At 39.3% G+C, this 22,700-nt stretch overlaps 1 long non-coding RNA gene across 3 annotated transcripts in view; it reads left to right on the top strand.

Moving 5' to 3' along the window:
* LOC137223171 (uncharacterized) overlaps positions 1-22,700 on the top strand; it is a 133,444-nt gene that overhangs the window by 93,318 nt on the left and 17,426 nt on the right. For all 3 annotated transcript variants that reach the window (XR_010942744.1, XR_010942746.1, XR_010942745.1), the window contains exon 5: positions 2,220-2,346. This is a non-coding gene — a long non-coding RNA (uncharacterized lncRNA). The remainder of the gene's footprint in view (positions 1-2,219; positions 2,347-22,700) is intronic.

Here is a 22,700-nt window from a genome sequence, read left to right as displayed (position 1 = left end):
GATCTTGTCTCCCACATTTTCTGGGCCTCTGTGTCAGCATCCATCTTGACCTAGTCCCTTGATTGTTTCTATAGCTCTGACTGTCCCTGATTTTAATCCTGAAATTTTCACAGAGTTTTCTGAAATGCACTTCAGGATTCCACTTTGCTTTTCTTCTGTGTTTAGGAGGAAGGGAGGCAGGGAGTTGGTAAACACAGCCTGGAGAGCTTCCCCAAACAGGCAGCTAGATACTTTGATCATGAGTTCTGTTAAGCGTCTTCCTTTCTGCTGCCTCATGAGGATCTATTTTCCAGGTCTGTTTGGAGGAAGCAGGAGCAGCCACTCCCCCATAATCAGGGAGTCATAGGGCTGTTTAATAGGGTGTTTGTTTCTTGTAGATTTAATTAGTTACAGTCAAAATTCTACAATCTAGAACAGGAGTTACTCTTTCCCTTTTACACTCAGATTGGTTTAACTGGGCAGAGGGCCTAAGCTTCTTATCCGTGCTGCCATATTGTTGTGAATCCCCTGACCATCTTGATCTTAATATGATCATGATTTCGCTTGGCACTGTCCTGTTGGAAATCCTCTCTTAAGTCACATCAATTTTTTTTTTTTTTTTTTTTTTTTTGCGGTACGCGGGCCTCTCACTGTTGTGGCCTCTCCCGTTGCGGAGCACAGGCTCCGGACGCACAGGCCCAGCGGCCATGGCTCACGGGCCCAGCCGCTCCGTGGCATGTGGGATCTTCCCGGACCGGGGCATGAACCCGTGTCCCCTGCATCGGCAGGTGGACTCCCAACCACTGCGCCACCAGGGAAGCCCCCAAGTCACATCAATTTTAAGATTGCTAAAATAAATACTCTTAAAAACGCCACACTCTATTGACACAGTAAGAGAGTTAAAGACATCCCATTTCTCCAACCTTCCACTCAACCCCCTTTTTGCTCACCAAGGCTCACAACAACAAGGTATGGTGAGTGGTTGAAAACAAACTTAATTTCCCACATGGTGTTGAATACATTTGGGTCTAGCAAGGGAAGGCTTCGCTTAAGCTGAGATCCAAGTCCTTGGCTTGCCAAGAGTCACCAGAGGCCACAGGGACTGTGCTCAGGAGCCAGGCATAGGAGTCAGCCTCCAAATGGAAAGTTCCACAGCCCATCAGCCCTCAGCAAGGAATCTCCGTTAGCCTTTGCTATCTGCTGCCCCCTGTCCTGGTCTTCTCCACACTCTCCACCACTTTCCTGACTCCTTCATTTCTGTCCAGCATTTCTTCTGGTATGCGGCAGCTGTGTCAGTGCCTGGCACTGGGATCCTGACCTGCAGAGGAAAACACAGAACCTCTTGATCTGAGCATCACGGCCAGCTGGGCTTCAGGCCCGCAGAAGCTGGGGCAAGTGTTTACTAAGCACCTCCCATTTGCTGGGCACTGAGCATATTGGGCCAAGGGCAACCACAGCACAAGGTGGAGGCAAAAGGAGGGGAAAACAGCCTTCTTTCATTTAATATTTAAGGAGACCAGCCCTAAAGATGAGCCATCATCTTCACCGGGGGACGCTTTTCCGTCATTTTGAGCCAAATGTGTATTGTCAGTTAAGCTCACCGATTTGCTGCTCTCTCGTCTCTGAAAGGGCTGAGGCGAGTGTTCCATCCGAAACTTCCAGTGTCTCACTCCATTGCTTAAGGAACTGCTGATGGTTCCCTGACTACGTTATGTCATTCACTCATGCATTCATTTTCATTTATCAGTCTCTGTGCAAGACCTTGGGCTCACCACTGTGAAGGAAACACATGAAAATAATAAATTCCTGATGCCAGCTTTCAAGGAACTTCTAGAGTAGGAGCAAAGACAACCATTATACAACCAACCATTATAGAAATACATAGAAAATAAGTATTTATTAGTGGCATATAATACAGTGGGAACCCAGAAAAGGAATAATTCATTCTACTTGGGGGTCTCTGTGGTGGTCTTATAGAGAGGTGAAACTTACCTTGAGTCTTAGAGGATGAGTTGGACTTTGGTAGATGAAGAATAGAGAAGGGCAGTCTAGGTTGAAGAAATGAAAGGAGCGTGGTACTGAGGCTTGAAAATGCAGCATATTCAGCTAACGGTCAGTTGAGCTTGGAATATGGGGCAGATGGATAGAGTTAAGGTATTGAGGTAGGAAAAGAAGGCTGGTGTTGAACTTTGGAAGGTGTTGAATACTATACCAAGGATATCTGAACTTTTATTCTGCAGGTAAGAGAGAGCCGTTAAAGTTTTCTGAGGAGGACAGCGACCTGAACTAAGTTGTGTTTTACAAACACTGTCCTGGCAGCAATGTAAAGGGTGAGTCAAGGGAAGAAGTCGAGGGCAGAGAAACCAGGTAAGGAGCTTATCCAAACAAGAGATAAGAAGAGCCTAAACAAGGACAACAAAAGGGACTCGAGACTATTTTATTAACCTAATCTACTCAATGCTTCCCTTTAGTTTAAAAAAGGTTGATTGCCAGAAACACTTGCAGAATGAGGGTCATAATATAATTTTTAAAAAAGCAGACAGAAAGAGGAAGGACCTTTCTAAATTCTGTGTTAGACTGTTACTATCCAGAAGCATTTATTGAACCCCTAGAGTTTGCCGGTCTACCTGGGGGATACATGGAAGGAAAAAGACTTAAAAAGCTACAATTCATTTTGAAGAACCAGACATAGAATCATAGGCAAATAACCAAGGATATAAAACACTACATGCAATTAAGGTTTAGATAATAAAATGCACCAGGAGCGTGGTTTTCCTGCATCTTTTTTTTTTTTTTTTTTGCGATACGTGGGCTTCTCACTGTTGTGGCCTCTCCCGTTGTGGAGCACAGGCTCCGGACGCGCAGGCTCAGCGGCCATGGCTCACGGGCCCAGCCAGTCCGCGGCATGTGGGATCTTCCCGGACCGGGGCACGAACCCGTGTCCCCTGCATCAGCAGGCAGACTCTCAACCACTGCGCCACCAGGGAAGCCCTGCATCTATTTTTTATAAGAAGAATTCTGTTAACTTTATTCATCCTGACGGCATCAACAACTCATGGCAGGAAGCCAGAGGCAGGAGAGGAGTTCGGATATTTTCTGGGGTCCTTGATTGGAAGATGAGAGTTTGCCATATCTAAAGCCTTAAGCCTTTGTTGTTATAAAAAATTGAATATGGACACTCTTCAGTAATATATAATCTATTCGGTTAAATTCAACTAACTTTCATGATGTAGCTATTATGTATAAGCCAATGTTCAAGAGGACAAAGATGAACAAGGAATGATCTTGTGTTTGCCAACACATGGGAGAGCTGAGGTGTGTTCTCCCACAACTGTATTTGATTCAAACAAACCCTTCTCATTGACATACTGCTGATGAGATAAAGACCGTGAGTGAGGGTCAAATGACATAATGTAGTGGGTTGTTTTCTTTGCCTTCTTTTTTCTTACGTTGTGAGAGAATTGGCTGAATTTTTGTTCTAATCACTCTGTGAAGTTGATTTAGTCACTGTTTATTTTCCTCATCTGAAATATAAGAGTCATAATTACAAATGTGAAAGTCCTGAGTTCTGGGCTCCAGGTACTTCATTTTCTTTCCTTTCCCTGTTGGATCTGATTCCTCACCATTGGAACTTCACCTCTTTGTTAGATGAATTTATTATTCCTTCCATGGTCATTTCTTTTTCCCTTTTTCTTCCTTCAGTTCCTCTTTCTCCTCCCCTCAGATGCTGTCTTTTCCTCTCTTCACCCTCATTTGACTAGCTGCTTACCTTTTCCCCTGCTTCTTGATACCAAATGTCTGTCTCTTGGGACTCTGATAGAGAAATGAAGTTTCCATTTTAAGAGTACATTGTGTTTATTACATAAACTCTTAAGCTTTTGATTCTAAACTTAAAAACCGGCAAATTTAATGTTTCTTATTTATTTCAAAAAACAAGGGGGTACCTTTTACTTTATTTAGCTTTGTCATTTCTCCTTCTCCATGGAGAGGTAACCAAGGATAGAAGGTCTGATAGAGATAAGAATTGCCCTTGTAAACTTTATAAATGGATTAATCTGTCTGATTATTGTTTCATGTAATTGTCTAGGCCAGCTTTGACCAAGGTATCTCACTGTTCGTTTTTAACTGTGCCAAAACTCAGTACTCACAGGCAGCCAGATTTCAGATCAGCTATTCTGAGCAAAGCCAATTTCTAGAATAAATTTTAGAAGGCAATTCCAATGAAGTTGCTTTGCCTCTGCCTTCCAAGGGCCCATGTTGTCTGATTTGGAGAGGGGAACTGATCTCAGGGGATTTAAAGGGAATCTCTGGAAGTCTATGTCTGTTTCTGTTGCTTTCCTTGGGGGATAGTAGCATTCATTTATTCACTCATAATGTGTGTCTACGTTCAGCCTGTGCCAGCTTCTGTGCTAAGTGCTTTATGTTGAACCCTATCTAATAGTATAATTATATCTTACAGATGAGGAAACTGAGGCTCAGAAAGAGTAGTGTTACCATGAGCAGTTCTCTGAGATTTAGGCCCAACTCTGTGTGACTTCCATGCCTCCTCCCATTTTTTGAACAATTACCATGTCCTAGTCTCCATACTAGGTACGTTTGTGCTTAATTTACATTAAATTCTACAACTAGCAGAAATAAAGATTATTAACCCATTTTACAGTTGAGGACCCTGGAATAATAGCTTGAACTTAAGTATCGAAGAGAATAGTTTTGAGATGGAGTGGAAGGTAAGACTAGGAAGGCAGATCAGGGGCCAAGTTATGGACTTTGAATACTAAGTAAAATACTAAGACTTTATCTAAGGGGTAATTGTGAACCCAGGACTTTTTTGTTTTTATTTTTAAGCTTTATTCCCATATGAGAAATCATATTCCCCAGCCTTTAAAGTTTAAAAATTATTTAAAAAATGAGTATGTGAGGTTGGATATTTCTCAAAAAACTTCCAGTTTTTCACAGAAAGGAAACTTGTTGAATTAAGGGCACCACTAAATTTTAATATGTATAAAACCTGAAAGACATTATTTTGTTGGGATTTATAAATGGAATAAATGAGAAGCTGGCTGTATGGATTGGTGAAGATTAAAGTCACAGCAAAAAACAAACTGTCAGGAAAAATCAAAAGGAATACTCAGCTGATATAAAAGTAAAATAAATCTGCTCCACTTAAGGAGGTTTCACTAGAACCAGCGTCAAGGATATCTACAAAGTCAGAGTTGAGAAATGACGGAGAAGTCTAATACGATTGGGATTTTACTCTAATCTGAAGACATTCTCATTAATTGGACACCATGGGTTCCAAATTCATGGAAGTTTACTTTTGTATCTATGAAAAAAAGGATTGCCAAATAATTTAATAGTCTAAACAAGATGCCATGAAGATATTTAAAGTGCTTGAGAGTACAAATCACAATTAAGCACCTTCAAGTGTTTCAGAAAAACATTTTGTATACAATTTATATACTACAGATAAATTATTTTTATTATCTGCTAAAATAGTTTCCTAAGGCCATCTTCTAAGCCTCATTTTAATTAATTAATTTTTTAACATCTCTATTGGAATATAATTGCTTTATGGTGTTGTGTTAGTTTCTGCTGTATAACAAAGTGAATCAGCCACATGCATATGTGTATCCCCATATCCCCTTCCTCTTGCATCTCCCTCCCACCCTCCTTATCCCACCCCTCTAGGTGGTCGCAAAACACTTAGCTGATCTCCCTATGCCATGCAGCTTAAGCCTCATTTTAATTAGTTTGGCTTTAGTATTTATTTTGAAGGTAAATGTACATATATAAAGTCTTTAAAAATATTAATTAGTACAAAGTAGAAGCTTTTTATTCTTCAAAATATATGTATACTTTTAGCGTATTATATCAAATAAATCAGGTGGGTTTCAAAAATGCAAGGTAGGTTATATGAGCCAAGCACATTCATTTGAACAAACTGGCAGAGCCATTACTTAATTTTAGACTTGCAACCTACTGATTAGAACTAGAAACTTCCTTTTGCTAATGGTATTTAGAATATTTTGGAAGATAAAGGGTCAGAATCTTATTTCATTAAGCTTGTTGTACACAATTACATATTACATATGAAAATAGTTATTTTTAATTTGACATAGAACTAGGGAATATTGTGATCCAGGCTGAAAATATCATAAAGAACGGTGCAGTATAGGCAGCTTACTTTTTTTTTTTTTTTTGCATTTTTTTCCCACACACACACACACACACACACACACACACACACACTGTATTTTATTTTTACAAGAGATAAATAAACTGACACCAAGCTTTGTAAATGGATGACCACAACAAAAGCAACAATGATTGCAATTACCAAACACGAAACACACTCACACTATGTCATAATATTGACATTCAGTCCAGGAATCCTCCACTGTAACACCTCCTTTACTTTGCAGTGAAAATTGATTTGTATATTTTTAGGCAGCTTACTTTGATCTTCATTTTTTTTCTTTGTAAAACTTTATATGTGTAAGGTGGAAAAGAGATCTGAAGCTATTATCCTAAATAAATAAAAGCCCTTCATTTTGCATTATCTTCAATTATTTTTGTATTGTACGTAGAAGAAATTTTTATTTTTTGCCTATAATTTCCAGATATTTATGTAAATTTTCAGTTCATATTTCATGGATACTTACTTACTGCCTTTTCATTTTGAAGCTGTTCTCAGACTAGCTCTGGTATTCTCAAGAGTAAAGAACATGTATTTTACATACTTTGTATTTCCCCAAGTGCCTGGTACAGTGTTCTGCACATGCTAAAACCTTAATAAAGAGTTTTTTTTTCTGTTTAATTAATTAATTTATTTTTGGCTGTGTTGGGTCTTTGTTGCTGTGCGCGGGCTACTCTTTATTGAGGTGCACAGGCTTCTCATTGCGGTGGCTTCTCGTTGCAGAGCACAGGCTCTAGGCACACAGGCTTCAGTAGCTGTGGCATGTGGGTTAAGTAGTTGTGGCTTGTGGGCTCTAGAGCACAGGCTCAGTAGTTGTGGCGCACGGGCTTAGTTGCTCTGTGGCATGTGGGATCTTTCTGGACCAGGACTTGAACCCGTGTCCCCTGCATTGGCAGGGGGATTCTTAACCACTGCGCCACCGGGAAAGCCCAATAAAGGGTTTTAAGTGATGGTAGTATTACGATTGATAGTGATGATGATGATCGTGGTGGTGGTGGTGATAACAGATGGTTGCTACACTGGGCGCGTAGCAATCTCAAAATACCAAAAGCATAATGAAGTCCCATTGCAACATGAAGCCAGCCAGTGGACTATTTTAAAATGGTTACACCTTAAATATATTTAGAAAGCACACTCTATTTTTTTTTTTTTTTAAGTATAGCATATATGGCAAGAGCGTAGACTCTGAGTCGCACTGCCTGAGTTAAAATCCTCGTTACTCTACTTATTGGCTCTGTAACTTTGTGTAACTTCCTTAATTGCTCTGTGCCTCAATTTCCTCATCTATAAAATGAGGATAGTAATAGTATTTATTTTTTAGGGTAGTTATAAGGATTAGATGTTAGAAGGTGGAATATTGTATAAAGGATTTAGAAGAGTGCCTGCTATATAGTAAACACTTGGTAAGTGGTAGTTATTATTATTAAATAAAGTCTTAAAATAAAAAGATACATGTTCATTATAGAAAATTTAGGAAGTACAAAAGCAGAAAGAAGAAAAATTACCCAGTGTCCCATCTCCTAGAGCGACTGTTTATTAATATTTTGATATATTTATTTTTATTGTATATCAAGTTAAGCAACTTAGTGGTATAGTCTTAGAATAGATAAGGTATCCGGCTAACGTTACTGGTGACAGAATTAGGTGAATTTTAGGTAAAAATACTATACAGCCATTATAAAAATGAAATGTGAAGACTGTGGAAACATATGAAAATGTTTAGCATAATGTTAAGTGGAAAAAGACGAATGTAAAATTAACGTGCACATGCAGTATATTCAATTTTGTAAAGTTAAATATGCAAAGTAAAATTAGTATTAGTGGTGTAGGATTATGTGTAATTTATTATAATCATCATTACTAGACTTAATGCTGCTATTGTTTTTAACATTTCTGTGTCAAGTTTATTTTTAAAAATATGGTGCCTGGTAGAATTGTAATTATTCCATGGCTGAGTCATTGGATGACAGTGTGAACTCTGCTGTCTCCTTGTACCTTGGACCTAGAAGGGATATGTAAAGGAGGTACTTGTGTGGTACAGGGTGGTACTCACAAGAGACCAACATGTTGGGTTGAACAGTTATATATCCTGAGGTTGTTCAGATCAACATCAGTTACATGTGGTGTCCTGGCAATGTGGGGACAAGCATTCCAAAGCAGGAAAGCGTGTGTGTGTGCGTGCACGCGTGTGTGTACGCGTGTGTGTGCGTGCACGTGTGCGTGTGCGCGTGTGCATGTGTGTGTGTGTATGTTGGGGGGAAGGAGGGTGAGGAAAAGATAGAGATAGGTGCAAAAGTAAGAGATGAAGGAAGTGATATCTAAGGTAAAAGAGGTTAAAGAGGGGAAGGTTCCTTGGGTTGAAATTTGTAGGAAACATTCAGACAACTGTGAATTACATATCTTTTTTTAAATGATAATTAAAGCACCTCAATATCTGTATTTCCCTTGCCACTGTTTTTTGATATTTAAATAAAAAGGCGTTATAAAAGAAGTTGGAGATTATGTGCCATCTCTATTGGGAGTCCTGAGGGGTAAGTGGCATAACGACTTGTCAAGGAGGAGTGGGTGGGACATTTGTAAAACCTACAAAAATGTCACAGGACAAATAACTTTATTTAAACTGCCTGAGGTTTTCCTAAGGAAGTAGCCAGATTATTACACTGTGCATCCTGCTCTGCCCATGGTAACTTGACCCCTGGCCCAGGGTAAATAACAGTGTTTGCCAGGTTTCAGTGAATTCTAGTAGCTGTCATTTTACTGTGATTTTGAAAGGGGGCAGCGAGAGGTGAAGGCCGGTGAAAAGCCTTAGGGTGTTCCGAAATACTTAGTTGTTGGACTCATTTTAGAAGCATCTCTTAAGATAGACAAATGAGGTGCCTCTATTGCACAGAATGTCTGCCTGCTGCCAGATCATTTCCCATGAAACCTCTCCTATTGAATAGGATAGCAATAAGCGACTAACTCAGACACACCGAGTTTCTCTCAATTAAAAAAAAAAATCCTGGAACTTCCCTGGTCATCCATTGGGTAGGCTCTTCGCTCCCGATGCAGGGGGCCTGGGTTCCATCCCTGGTGAGGGAACTAGATCCTACATGCATGCCGTAACTAAGAAGTCCACATGCTGCAACTAAAGATCCCTCATGCTGCAACTAAGACCTGGCACAGCCTAAATAAATAAATAAAAAGCATTTAAATAATGCTTAAAAAAGAGAAAATCCTTATTTAAAGTCAAAAGAACATTTTTTTTTCTTTTTTGCGGTACGTGGGCCTCTCACTGTTGTGGCCTCTCCCGTTGCGCAGCACGGGCTCCGGACGCGCAGGCTCAGCGGCCACGGCTCCGGGCCTAGCCGCTCTGCGGCATGTGGGATCCTCCCGGACCGGGGCACGAACCCATGTCCTCTGCATTGGCAGACGGACTCTCAACTACGGTGCCACCAGGGAAGCCCCAAAAGAACATTTTAATTTTACTTCTTGAGGTGAAGGAAAATAATAGCAATATATATCTTCCATTTTGCATAGTTTTATGAAGCTTTATCTTTAAGAGTTTTGTTTTACTTCTAACTTGGGGAGGGTTACAGTTTCAGGTTTGCAGAGGGCTTCTTTTGGATGTGGTTGCTGGAACTGTCTGGAACCAATGTTTTGTTAAAAGCGACATCAAAATGCAGAAAATAGTCCCTGTGAGAAGGAGTAGAAAGTGGTTCCTGCCATGACACTCGCAGAGATATAAGAGCAGTGAAAAATTTGAGACTCAGAAGCAAAAACAGGAAGGACAAGAAATTCACTTTCAGGGAGAGCTGGAGGACTTCCTACCGTAATCCTATCTTCTTTCCATGTGTTTGTGTAACTAATACCCGCCATCTGCGCAAACAGATCAAGGGATGTGCACCTTTTGGGGGTGTTACTCTGGGAGGCCTTTTCTATCTCTGGGTTGAGGTGGAGGACTTCAGCACCAATTAATTCCACTTTAAAAGCAGGATGGATAGTTAATGAGTACGGTTTCCTTAGCATATTTCAGAATGAATCTGCACAAAGTTACAGGGGAAAAAGAGAGCTGAACATTGGAGGTTTTCTAGTCTGTTAAATTTTCCAGAAGTTTAATCATGGACAAAATACATATCAGCATGTTTAAAACCCAGTAATACCAGGCAGATAGACGCAAGTGGGCTTTTGGGCAACTCTGTGGGGACTGGGGGATGTTGGGAACTGATTTGAATATTCCACCTTGCTTTGGGTGACTGAGGTGTTGACAGCGCTAGGATAGGCATGTGTCACTTCTGCGCTGGGTCCAGAAGGGAGGTAAACATAAGATTCCTAAGCCCTCCTCCCCCATCATGCTGTATGAATGCATTTAATTTTTTTATTGTATGTAATATAAATATTTAATTATAACTATAAGCTATATATTGAGCATGTTGGAGCCTGTGTTCAAGGAGCCCAAGTGTAGCTGGAGAATAGACACATAAAGAACTAACCATAAGATAGTGTAACTATTGGAATAATTCAGAGATATAGAAAGTTTTAAGTACAAACACTTCGGAAGACTGTTTACCAGCGCATGCTCAAGTAAAACATATATATATATATACATATATATATATATATATATATATATATATATATATATATATATATGTATTGCTGTGATCTAGCAATTCTACTTCTGAGTATATACCCAACAGAAGTAGTGCATGAGTCCACAAAAAAGATATGTACAATAATTTTCATGACAGCTTTAATTATAACAGCCCCCAAATTGAAGCACCCCAAATATCCATTCACAGAATGGATAAATAAAATGTGGTACGTTCATAAAATAGAATACCACATAGAAGGGTGCATACTGTGTGATTCCATTTATATACAACTTATAGACAGGCAACTTAATCTAGTGTGACAGATGTTAGAATAGTGGTTACCTTCGGGTGGCAAAGTATTGACTGGGAGGGGGTACAAGAGAACTTTGAGGAGCTGCTGGAATGTTTGATATCTTGATCTGGGTGGTGGCTACAGGTTGTACACATATGTAAAAATTAATCAAGCAGTACCCTTAAGATTTGTGCCCTTTGCTGTATGTAAGTTAAATCTCAATAAAGTAATTTTATACAATGATTATGTTAAAACCAAAAGAGAGTGGTATGGAAACATTGATGAGGGAACCACTGATTTTTCCTGGGAGAATGAGATGCACACATGAGGGACATTTGGCCTGTTATGTTGAGGGGGTTTGCCCCTTCTGGTCAAGGTTTTAAGGAGTTGGATGTGAGTCAAGAGGCAGCGTTCATAGTCCGGAGAGAAAGGTGATTGGGGCCAAAAGTAGGGCACTGGGAATGGAGGGAGGTAGAGGTCAGGGCATTTCAGAGTTAGTATGAGATAGGGTCTCAAGTGACTAAAACTGTGTGTGCATGAAGAGCGTGGGGAAGATAGTAAAGGAGAGGGTAAAGACAGAATGGCTCAATGTGTTCTCCTTTGGGTGCCTGGGTTGCTGATGCCATTGCTAATGGAGAAGGTTGGAGAAAAAACACATTTGGAAATATCTTAAATCATAATGCCAGTTGGTTTGACTTGGCCCCAGTCAGAACCAGCATTTGAGTTAATTAACAGCACCTGCTATATGACTTGAACTTTGCTCCTTTTTTCTTCTACAAGTAGATCTCAAAGCACGGATCACTTATATACTATGCCTGTGTGATGTAGATCTTATGTAGATCCTTTTCGTTTGAAAATGTTTAATCATGATGATACTTATATATCGGTATATTTTGACACATTCAACACTTAACTCTCTTCTATTTCTAAACTGAGGTTTATTCTGGAGTATTGTTAGATCTTGTGAAGAAATGCGAACACTAATTTTTTAAGCTGTGGGTACACTACTATACCAAGTCCAGAAGGCTAGGTACAGCACTACATATGTGGAAGCATGGATAGCTTCTCTCATTATTGTTACATTTGCTAGGAGGCATTGTAACTCATCTTACTGTTTCTGCTCATTTTGAGTTCTTATAGTTGAGTGCTATGTTGATTTAGGGTGGTTTCACCCAGAGGAGTTTGGGGCCCAGCAAAAGACTTCTGCAGATGGAAGGTGTATAGCTTATCTTCTGCTTGTTTACTGCCAGTTGACAAAACTATCTTCCCTTTTGTTTAAAGCCTAATAAATGTGTTTTGAGTATACATTCCTTTTCATTTCCTCAGTATTAAAACTGAGTGGATGTTATCTGGCTATCAGGGAGAGTTGCAGTGGATTGCAGGTGCTGTCTGCGCTCTACCTAGCAGCCCAGGTCTGCAGATGAATAAGCCATCTTGTTTCCTGGGCTGGGTCAAAGTAACTGATATGGCTCCTGCCACTGCTTTTCCTGCTCTGGGGCAGGGTAAGAATGGCTGACAGAGAGCTTCCTGTTTCCTGTTTGCCTCTGGGAGAGCACAATTCGAAATGGCCCCGGTTCTCTGCCTTTGGAAAGGCAGTTGTCCTCTGCTCTAATCAGCCCTCCTGGGAAGTCACCTGTGATTCTTCAGCGGGCCCAGCCTTCTAGAGATAACACTGTTGTTAAGAATTCCTCACTGTGCTGCTTGTTAGAGGAAAAAATGAAAATGGTAAAATTGCTGATGAATTACAGCTAATTTGAGGAAGACGTTCTGGAATGAAAATATTATTAACTAATCCGTAGAATATTTCTGTATTTTATTTATTTTGGGTATGTACGAAATTATGTCTTTAATCTGGAGATTCTTAGAATAAACTTTTGATTTACATTTTATTTTATTTTTAGTTAAAAAACATTTTTTTGGCTTGTGGGATCTTAGTTCCCTGACCAGGGATTGAACCCGCACCCCCTGCAGTGGAAGCGTGGAATCATAACCACTGGACCGCCAGGGAAGTCCCTTGATTTACCTTTTTAAAAGTAAAAAAAATTATTTTTCTAGATCAGTCTGTTAAATATATGAATTGGAACAGATTAATTTTATGCCTCATGAAATGAATGAGGATTTTCAGTTAGGTACATTATTTCTTTTTGTGAAATGTGTAGGAAGGCCATCAAATTCATATTTGGAGACAGAAATCTACCTGTATGTGACCCTTTGCCTGAGATTCCAGGTTCTCCATGCTGAGTCCATCCATGTTCTTATGCTCTAGGAATCCTCTGTCCCTGTGAAGTCTGTCTACTCACAAGACCTCTGCACCTGCTTTGCCTTTCCCCAGACACTCTGACAGTGTCTCTCAAAGTGGTTTAGTGTGCATCAGAATCACCTGGAGGGCTTGCTCTAGCCAGATTGCAGGGCCTCACCAGAGTTTCTGATTCAGTAGGTCTGGGATGAGGGCTGAGAATTTGCATTTCTAACAAATTACCAGGTGATGCTGATGCCGCTGGTTCAAGGCCACTGCATTAGACCTTTGCTGAAACATCCGTGGTTGGTAGAATAGTGGGCCTCCAAATATGTCCACATCCCAATCCCCAGAACCTGTGAATATGTTAACTTACATGAAAAAAGGGACTTTGCAGCTGTGGTTTAGTTAAGGATCTTAAGATGGGGAGATGATCCTGGATTATCCATCTGTACCCAGTGTCATCACAATGGTCCTTATAAGAGGGAAGCAAGAGGATCAAAGGCGGAAAAAGGAGAAGTGATGAAAGAAGCAGAGGTTCAAGGGATGTACTTTGAAGATGAAGGAAGGAAGGGACCACAAACCAAGGAACTCAGGTGAACTTTAGAAGATGGAAAAGGCAAGGAAACGTTCTTTCCTGGAGCCTCTAGAAAGAACAGCACTCTGCCAAAATAATGACTTTAGCCCTGGAAGACTCATTTCAGACTTCTGACCTCAGAACTGTAATAAATTTGTGTTGTTTTTATCCGCTGGGTTTGTGGTCATTGGTTTCAGCCGCAATTAGAAACTAATAAATACAGCATCCTACCCCAGATAGCAGGCTACCTAAATTCTATCCACTTTGGCTCAAATGTTAACGGAAGTCTACCTCAACCTGCATCTTCATGATGTTTTCACTCAACGATTTCAGTTCAGAATTTTCTATCCTCCTGTGACCAATTGTATAGATTTAAAAGATCTCATTTATTTAACAGTTTGCTGTGTTGCAGACCTCCAGCTGAGGCTGACAGTGAAAAGCCAGAACTCCTACCCTTAAGGGGCTCCTAATCTCTCAAGGGAGACAGACATAACATGACCACCTTAATCATATATATCACATACACGATTGTGTTACATAACTAATGTGATTTATGTGTGTATCACATATCACATATCTAAAGTAAATGTATACTGCCTTAGAGTATGATCCTTCATTTATATGTCTTTCTACATAGAGATTGTAAACTTCTGGCAGGAAGGGACAATTTCTTTTTTTTTTTTAATTGGAGTATAGTTGCTTTACAATATTGTGTTAGTTTATACTGTACAGCAAAGTGAATCAGCTATACGTATATATATATCCCCTCCTTTTTGGATTTCCTTCTCATTTACGTCACCATAGAGCACTGAGTAGAGTTCCCTGTGCTATACAGTAGGTTCTCATTAGTTATCTACTTTATACATAGTGTCAATAGTGTATATATGTCAATCTCAATCTCCCAATTCATCCCACCCCCCCTTTTCCCCTTGGTGTCCATATGTTTGTTCTCTACATCTGTGTCTCTGTTTCTACTTTGTAAATAAGATCGTCTATACCAAGTTTTTCAGATTGCACATGTATGCATTAATATACGATATTTGTTTTTCTCTTTCTGACTTTCTTCACTCTGTGTGACAGTCTCTAGATCCATCCATGAGGAAGAGACAATTTCTTATACTGCTAAGTTCCTCAGTAATGGGTCTTTTTTTTTTTTTTTGAGCTATGTTCATAACTTTTAAAAGCCTGATAGAAAAAATATGCTTTTCTTATATTAGGATTACGTGAATCATCATTTCAGAATTATATTTTATTTAGTAAAGACTTTTTTAAAGTTTGAGTCCATAGTGGATAAGGGGAGAGAGTTAGAGAGGAATCTTTTTTTTCGAACCAACAAATGTACTTCATCATGAAAAGAGCATTGAACAGGAGTTAAAAAGCAAGAGATCTTGTTTCGGGACAAATAAGTCTTCTGCAAAATGAATGAGTCTGATTAGACGATCTCTGAGTTTCTTTCAGATCTAAAGTTCTTTGGTCTGTAATCTTTTCTCACAACCCAAAAAGCACAATGCCTTGCATGTGAGAAGGACTAGATAAATGAAGTGATCTGAGTGCTATTTTAGAAGTAGCAGAATGTTTTATATTTCACACATTGCTAAAGTGTATGCATCTCTGTTTCTAGAACAAAGTGGGGTTCTCACTTTGTTCTAGAAATGAAAGTTCTAGAACATGAAAGTTCTAGAAAGTTCAGACTTAGGATAAAATGACTTATTCGAAAATTAATTTAGATGAGTTAATGTACCATACCAACTTAGCATATATGTAATACCTCTTGTTCTCTGTTAACTCAAAAAATGTCACAATGTTCTAAAACACCTAGCAGCATGAGGGAAAGGCTGTTTAGCACAAAGTGAGGTGGAGATTTGGCAGTCAGTGGGTCAATTTGACAAATGTAGGTTATGAGATTATGATTCATTGTAGGGCAATTATTCAAAATTCATCAATCAGGATGCTTCTGGTAAACTGATTAATTCTTCACCTGACAACAATTAGAAATAATGGATAAAATTTAAAAAAATAAATATTTGAAGACATCTGAGAGTTACCAAGACAGAGGTTGAGGGGCCAAGATGCTGGAAAGAAGAGAAACACAAAAATGAACCCAACTTTTGTTGCCAGTTTCTCTCTTAAGGCATTGGGTAATTCACAAATGGAAGATGAAACATGAAAAAGCTGAACAGAAAATGGTGGCTAAGAGGCTGAGTTTCTATCAGTGTTACAGCTGGAGAAACAATATTGGAATCTAGGGCCTAACAAGAAGGTGGGACTCTTGAAACAAAATATTCCAGGCTTTCATTTGGAATCCCCAAAAGATTGCATCCTAGGAGTAAGGATGAAGTAGAAATAGACAGCCTTCACAAAAAACAAAATCCTTTATCACACCAGATCAGTTGGATTAAGGTGATCTGTTCTTATTCTGAATACCTGCCAGAAGCAAAAGTAAATCATCTCTGGAGGACTGTAATATCACACAGAGCCTCAAATTATCTCCATAGGTTTTTATCCCGAATGTCTGGCAATTTACGAGGCATACTAGCAAACAAAACCAAATGATCAAAAATCAAGGGGAAAAAACTCCAGACAATAAATATGGACCAACAAAATAACCTGATATTTGAGGTAGCAGACAAAGGGTTTAAAATGATATGTTCAAGAGATAAGATGACAAGGTGGAAAATTTCCATAGAGAACCGGAAAGCATGAAATAAAGCTAAACAGTACTTTTACAACTGAAAATTTCAATAATGGAAATTAAGAATTCAATACGTTGGGTTAAAAAAGCACATTAGAGCAAAACAAACAAACAAAACCAAAAAATATAGATCAGAAGAAAATATCTGGACTGAGGAATCAAGAGAAGAAAATACAAAATTGAATGTAAGAGAGATAAGGACATAATGTAAAGAGGTAACACGTGTATGACTGGACTGTCAGGAGAGGAAAGAGAGAATAGAGCAAACTCAGTATTTAATGATCAGAGTTCCCTGAAACTGATGGAAGATGTCAAGCCACTGATACAGAAATGCTATGGACCCCAAGCAGGATAAATATAAAGAGTCACTCTGGGGCCTAGATTATCTAGAACAAGTTACTTTGGCAGACTGCTGGTTTTCCCAATTAAAATAGTACAGTTTCCAGCTGAGATGTAAGCAGAAGATATCAATTAGGATTGCCAGGAAAATTCCTTAAGAGAAATAGAAACTGTCACACTCCCTTTGTCCTTGCCCATTTCCTCCTTCCTGCTTCTTAGAATGAGGCATGATGGCTGAGTTTCAGCAGCTATATTGGTGCATTATGCCAAAGTAGTAGTTAATTTTCTGTGTCAACTTTTTGTGTATCAGATTCCTCCCCTTTCTCCTAAGTTTTATGTTTTACATTTCAGTCTATGATCCGCTTTGAGTTGTTTTTTGATATCAGGTATGAGACTTAGGTTAAGATTTTTTTTTCTTTTCTCTTTCCCTTCCCTTCCCTTCCCTTCCCTTGGGATGTCCAATTTATCCAGCATCTTGAAAAGGCTATCTTTCTTCCATTGAACTTTTTGCACCTTTGTTAAAAACCAGTTGGGCATATTCATGTGGATCTATTTCTGGGTTCTCTGTTCTGCTACATTGATCTATATGTCTGTCCCTGTGACAATACCTCACAGTCTTTATTACTATAGCTATATCATGTCTTGAAATTGGGTAGACTAAACCTCCCACTTTATTCTTCTTTTTAAAAATTGTTTTAACTATTCTAGTTCCTTTGCCTTTCCATATAGATTTTAAAATAATCTGTATTTACAAAACAATCTTGCTGGAATTTTGCTAGGAATTTCATTAAACCAGTATATCAATTTGGAAAAAATTGACATCTTGACTGTAGTGGTTTCCCAATCCATGAGCATAGTATGTCTTTCTGTCTATTTAGATCTTTAATTTCTTTCCTCAGTGTTGTGTAGTTTTCATGATGGAAGTTTTGTACATCTTTTGTTATATTTATACCTAAGCATTTCATTTTATTTGAGTGATTGTAAATGGAACTATATTTTTAACGTTTTAGTGTGTTTATTGCTAGTATATAGAAGTATGATTGAGTTTAGTTTGCTTATCTTGTATTCTGTGACCTTGCTGAACTCACTTACTAGGTCTGGGATATTTTTTGTAGACTTCTTGGGATTTTCTATGTTGACAATTATGTCATATGAAAATAGGGACAGTTTTATTTCTTCCTTTATGGTGTGTATGTCCTTTATTTCCTTTTCATGCCTTACTGCACTGGCTAGAACTTCCAGCACTATGTTGAATAAGAGTGCTAAGAGTGGACATCCTACCTTGTTCCTGATCTTAGAGGAAAAGCATTGTCTTTCCATTAAGTATAATGTTAGTTGCAAGTTTTGATAGATGCTTTTTATCAAGCTAAGAATTTCCTCTCTATTATTTTTCTGAGAGTGTTTAACATGTATTGAATTTTGTCAAATGCTTTTTTGTATTGATTGGTATGATCATGTGATTTTTCTTCCTTAGCCTGTTAATATGGTAGATTACATTGATGAATTTTCAAGTATTGAACTGGCTTTCATCCCTGGAATAAACCCCACTTGGACATGATGTATAATTCTTCGTACATATTGTTGAATTCTATCTGCTAATATTTTGTTAATGATGTTTGCTTTTATTCATGAAGGATAGTGGTCTGTAGTTTTATTGTACTGTCTTTTTCTCATTTTGATATCAGAGTAATGCTAGCTTTATAAAATGAATTGGGAGGAATTTCCTTCTTTTCTATTTCCTAGGAAGAGGTTTTATAGGATTGGTATTAATTACTCTTTAAATGTTTGATAGAATTCTCTACCAGTGAAACCATCTGGGCCTGGAGATTTCTTTGTTGGGAGTTTTAAAATTGTGAACTCAGTTTCCTTAATAGTTATATGGATACTATTCCAATTATCTCTTTCATGTTGTATGAATTGTGGTAGTTTGTGTTTTTCAAGGAGTTGGTCTATTTTGTCTAGGTGGTTAAATGTGTGTAGGGTTGTTTGTAGTCTTCCCTTATTCTCCTTTCGATGTCTGCAAAGTTTGTAGTGATATCCCTTTATCATTTCTGATACTTATATTGGCATTTTTTGTCTTCTGTCTTTTTTCTTTGTTAGTTTTCTAGAGGTTTGTCAATTTTACTGATCTTTTCAAAGCATTAGCTCTCTGTTTTGTTGTTTTTCTCTACTGTTTTTTCCATGTTTAATTTCATTGACTTCTACTCTTATCTTTATTATTTCCTTCCTTCCTCTCAAGCTGCCTTCTTCTCTTCACCTTTCAGAGTCTTTTAATATTTGTTTTATATATAATGTCTGGGTTCTTAGATATAGTTAATGGGAGGAGTAGGGAAAAGTATCTCTACTCCATCTTCCCAGACTGTACATTTTGCTTTTGTGTGGATAATGTCCTTGGATTCTACTGACCTTAGGTCAGGTTCAACGTTATTCTTTTCTGTGTTATGGGACAACCTTTGAAATATGGGTATATTGGGAAATAGTTTTTTTGTGATGATTTTTCATTCTTGCTGTGATGGGTGTTCAGCGTAATTATTGAAAGTAGATAAGACATAACTTAGGGCAGGGATGATCTAATATTTACAGTAGATCTAAAACTTTTCCTACACTTCTGCTAGATGGCTGCTGCCATCAGGACTTCTCCCACATAGCTGACTTCTTGGTGGGGAGGGGAAGGAGCAGTTGGCTCAGAAACCTTGTTGTCAACTTCTTTTCTCCCTCCCTCTTCCTTTGCTTCAAAATGGTCTCAAATCTGGAAAGAGAGAAGAAACACCATTTCATGATAGAGATAGCAAAAATCATGCTTGGCTTTGTAGTATTTCTATATAAAAATAGTATACACACACACACACACACACACACACACACACTTCAGCAGTTTAATTGTACTCATATTAACTGTGGGTCCGTTTCGTACTACAATGGTTCTTACTTTTTGATTTCCCTTTATCATTCTGATGTGAAAATCATGTTGAAGGGGAAATTGTTTTTGCATATAATGAGTATAACTTGCATCCTAGGGGCCTTGAAATGCAGTTTACTAAACTAGATACAAAAGACAACAGTCTAAACATAGATTTCTTCATAGTCAAGCTCTTCCTGTGAAGGTTTAAAAAAAAAACAACAAAAAACCTAGGGAATTGTCACACTTCCCATTGTTATTCACATGCTTGTTTGGGATTTGACGGTGGCAGCTGCCAGAGGCCTGACATTTCAGCAGGGAGAGAAACAGGACAAAGAGTCAGAAATCTCTGAGCAGCACTTTCAAATTCACTGTAGCCCCTGGGCATTCTGGAAAATGTGGTAATGGTTGTAGAATTCGGATAGATGATTCCTATATTAAAACAAATTCAATTACCTAACAACATGTTTGAACACTACGGAATACAGAATTAAAATTCCACCAAATCCTATCTGTTGCTTTAAATTCTGCTCCTTCAATGGCTTGCCAGCCAAGTCTACAAATACTGTTTATCAAGAAAGGACAAAGTGCTGGGCACTATACTTGGGGGCTGTTGGGGATACAAAGATGAACAGGCCCCAGTCCTTGAATCTGAGTAAATCATCTAGACGGGAAATAAAAATGTATACAAGTGACTGCTCTAATGTGCTTGAGATGAGGCTTCATGAAGGAGTTGCCATTTGAACAGAATCTTCAAGGATTGTTTGGTGGCTGCAAGCAGCAGAGATGGACTATGGCTAATTGAAAAGGGAAGGGGGGAAGGAAAAGAGGGGAATCTATTGGGGATTGTGGGAGTAGCTCCTGAATTAAAATAAAAGCTGAACCTCTAAGGGAATAGGCACTGTGGATTGATGTATGGAGACTGGTGGCCGATTTTTTTTCAGAGCGTGGTCTGTAGGATGGGTCAACTCCAACACTATAGGGTTGGGTCACTCCTCTCAAGGTACAGATTTCAAGGTAAGAGGGCCTGATAGGTATGACTTAGATCATGTGTCCACCTCTTGGCCAATGCAGTGCCAGGGGAGTCATTCCTTAAAGGAAGATCACGAACTCTAATCGAAGGCCAACCACAGACAGGTGGAGGGAACAGCTGAGACACAGAGGTCGGGAAATCAGGAGCATGTTTGAGCATAGCAGAGAATCTAGTCTGTCTGACGCATAAAGTAAAGGAGGGGCCTAAGGTGGGAGAGATGAGGAAGGAGAGGCCGATTGGAAGTGGGTGGTGGAAGGCCTGGGTCACTGTGTTTGAAATTGGGGAGAGAATCAGTGGCTGGGGGTGGCAGGAGCAGATCTGGTAAGACCTGTTCTTTAAGAATACTTTTCTGGAAACAGACTTGGGTTGTGAAAAGAGAAGACTGGCTTCAGGAAGGTCAAAAAAGAGGTTGCTTAGCTGAAAAGGAGTCGAGAAGGCTTAGAATGATACTGTACTTACCACTAAACTACATCAAGCGTGAACACTTTTACGCATTTTTATTTTTACCTGGCAAAGGAGACAGCGCATGCATTATTTACCCCTTTTAGTACGAAAGCTGGAGTGGCTAAGGACCTGTTCTAGATCCCGTGATGGTAAGGGAGAGCCAGGGCTCACCTTCAGGCCCTCTGCCAGGGCTCCTCTAACACGTGAGACCCTGTAGCGGCATCCAACCAACTTTGCTTCATTGCACCACAGGCCGGATCCCTTTTTTCCCACCACCAGGATAATGCCCTTTTGAGGTTGTGCCCTTGAGTAAACAGCTCCAGTCCGTTTGAATCTTAGCATGTGCCTGACATGCTTATGTGGGTTGAATGAGGTTTTTCTTCCTCCCTCTTGAGAGAGGATTTCCCAAGAGGAGTTTCAAAATAACTTGTGGTCGTATTGAACCTGTGCTCAGCAGCTGAGCGTCCGGACAATGATAGCATGGAAGGAAGCAGAACAGTGGTAAGAACCGTGGAAAGTCCAGTGGCTTACATTAAAGTCCCTGCTCTGCCTCTTTCTAGCCATGGGACCTTGTTCAAGATAGTTGCCTCTCTAAAGCTCAGTTTCTTCATTTGTAATGTGGAATTAGTAAGGGATCGACTCCATGGAGTTGCTCTGAGAATTAGATGAGATAATGCTTGTAGAGGCATAGTAAGTGCTTAATAATGCTGCCACTATGTTGTTTTTGTTATCTCAATTAAAATATGGCGGGAGAAGGATTCTAAATAGTTTTGTGACATTTGAGTTTCGGTGCCATCTAGTGGCCAGGAAATTTCAGAATGTGCTATGGGCCTGGGTGTTGCACCCACAGATGACAAAAGGGCCTGTTATTCTGTAGCTGAAGGAATTGCTGCTAACTGATTTCAAAGGTGGGTCTTGGGCATGCAGGCCAGGACCAGGAATATTGTGTGACCTCTTTACTGGCCTGAGTTGCATATAGAGGATAGTTTTGCCTCTATAGACAGTAAAGGAAGTCAGACCTTGGATTCTCTGGTGCCTCCTCTTCCTTGGACTGGCCACACAAGGGAACTCTATGTTTCCAACAGGTGTAGCAGCCGCTTGGGGCAATGCAGACCCCAGACCAACTTGCCAGTGGAGTGGTGAGGAATGTGATTATGGTGGTCATGTGGTTTGTGACTTATAAGTGGAATGACATCAGTAAGTTACTTAACCTCTTTAAGCCTTTGCGGGTGTGGAGAGAAATAGTACCTACTTCACAGGGTTTTCCTACGAATGCATGTCTGTGCTTAGCATAGGGCCTGATACAGAGAAGGTGGTCAGTGAACATTAGCCATGCTTAGTTTTCACTTTTTTTGATTTTTTTAAATTGAGGTATAGTTGATGAACAATATTTTATAAGTTACAGGTGTATAATATAGTGATTCATAATTTTTAAAGGT

Source organism: Pseudorca crassidens, chromosome 4 (assembly GCF_039906515.1).
Source record: "Pseudorca crassidens isolate mPseCra1 chromosome 4, mPseCra1.hap1, whole genome shotgun sequence".
Taxonomy (NCBI): Eukaryota; Metazoa; Chordata; class Mammalia; order Artiodactyla; family Delphinidae; genus Pseudorca; species Pseudorca crassidens.
The sequence above is the reverse complement of the archived record's forward strand: the minus strand, read 5'-3'. Positions and strand labels throughout refer to the sequence as shown.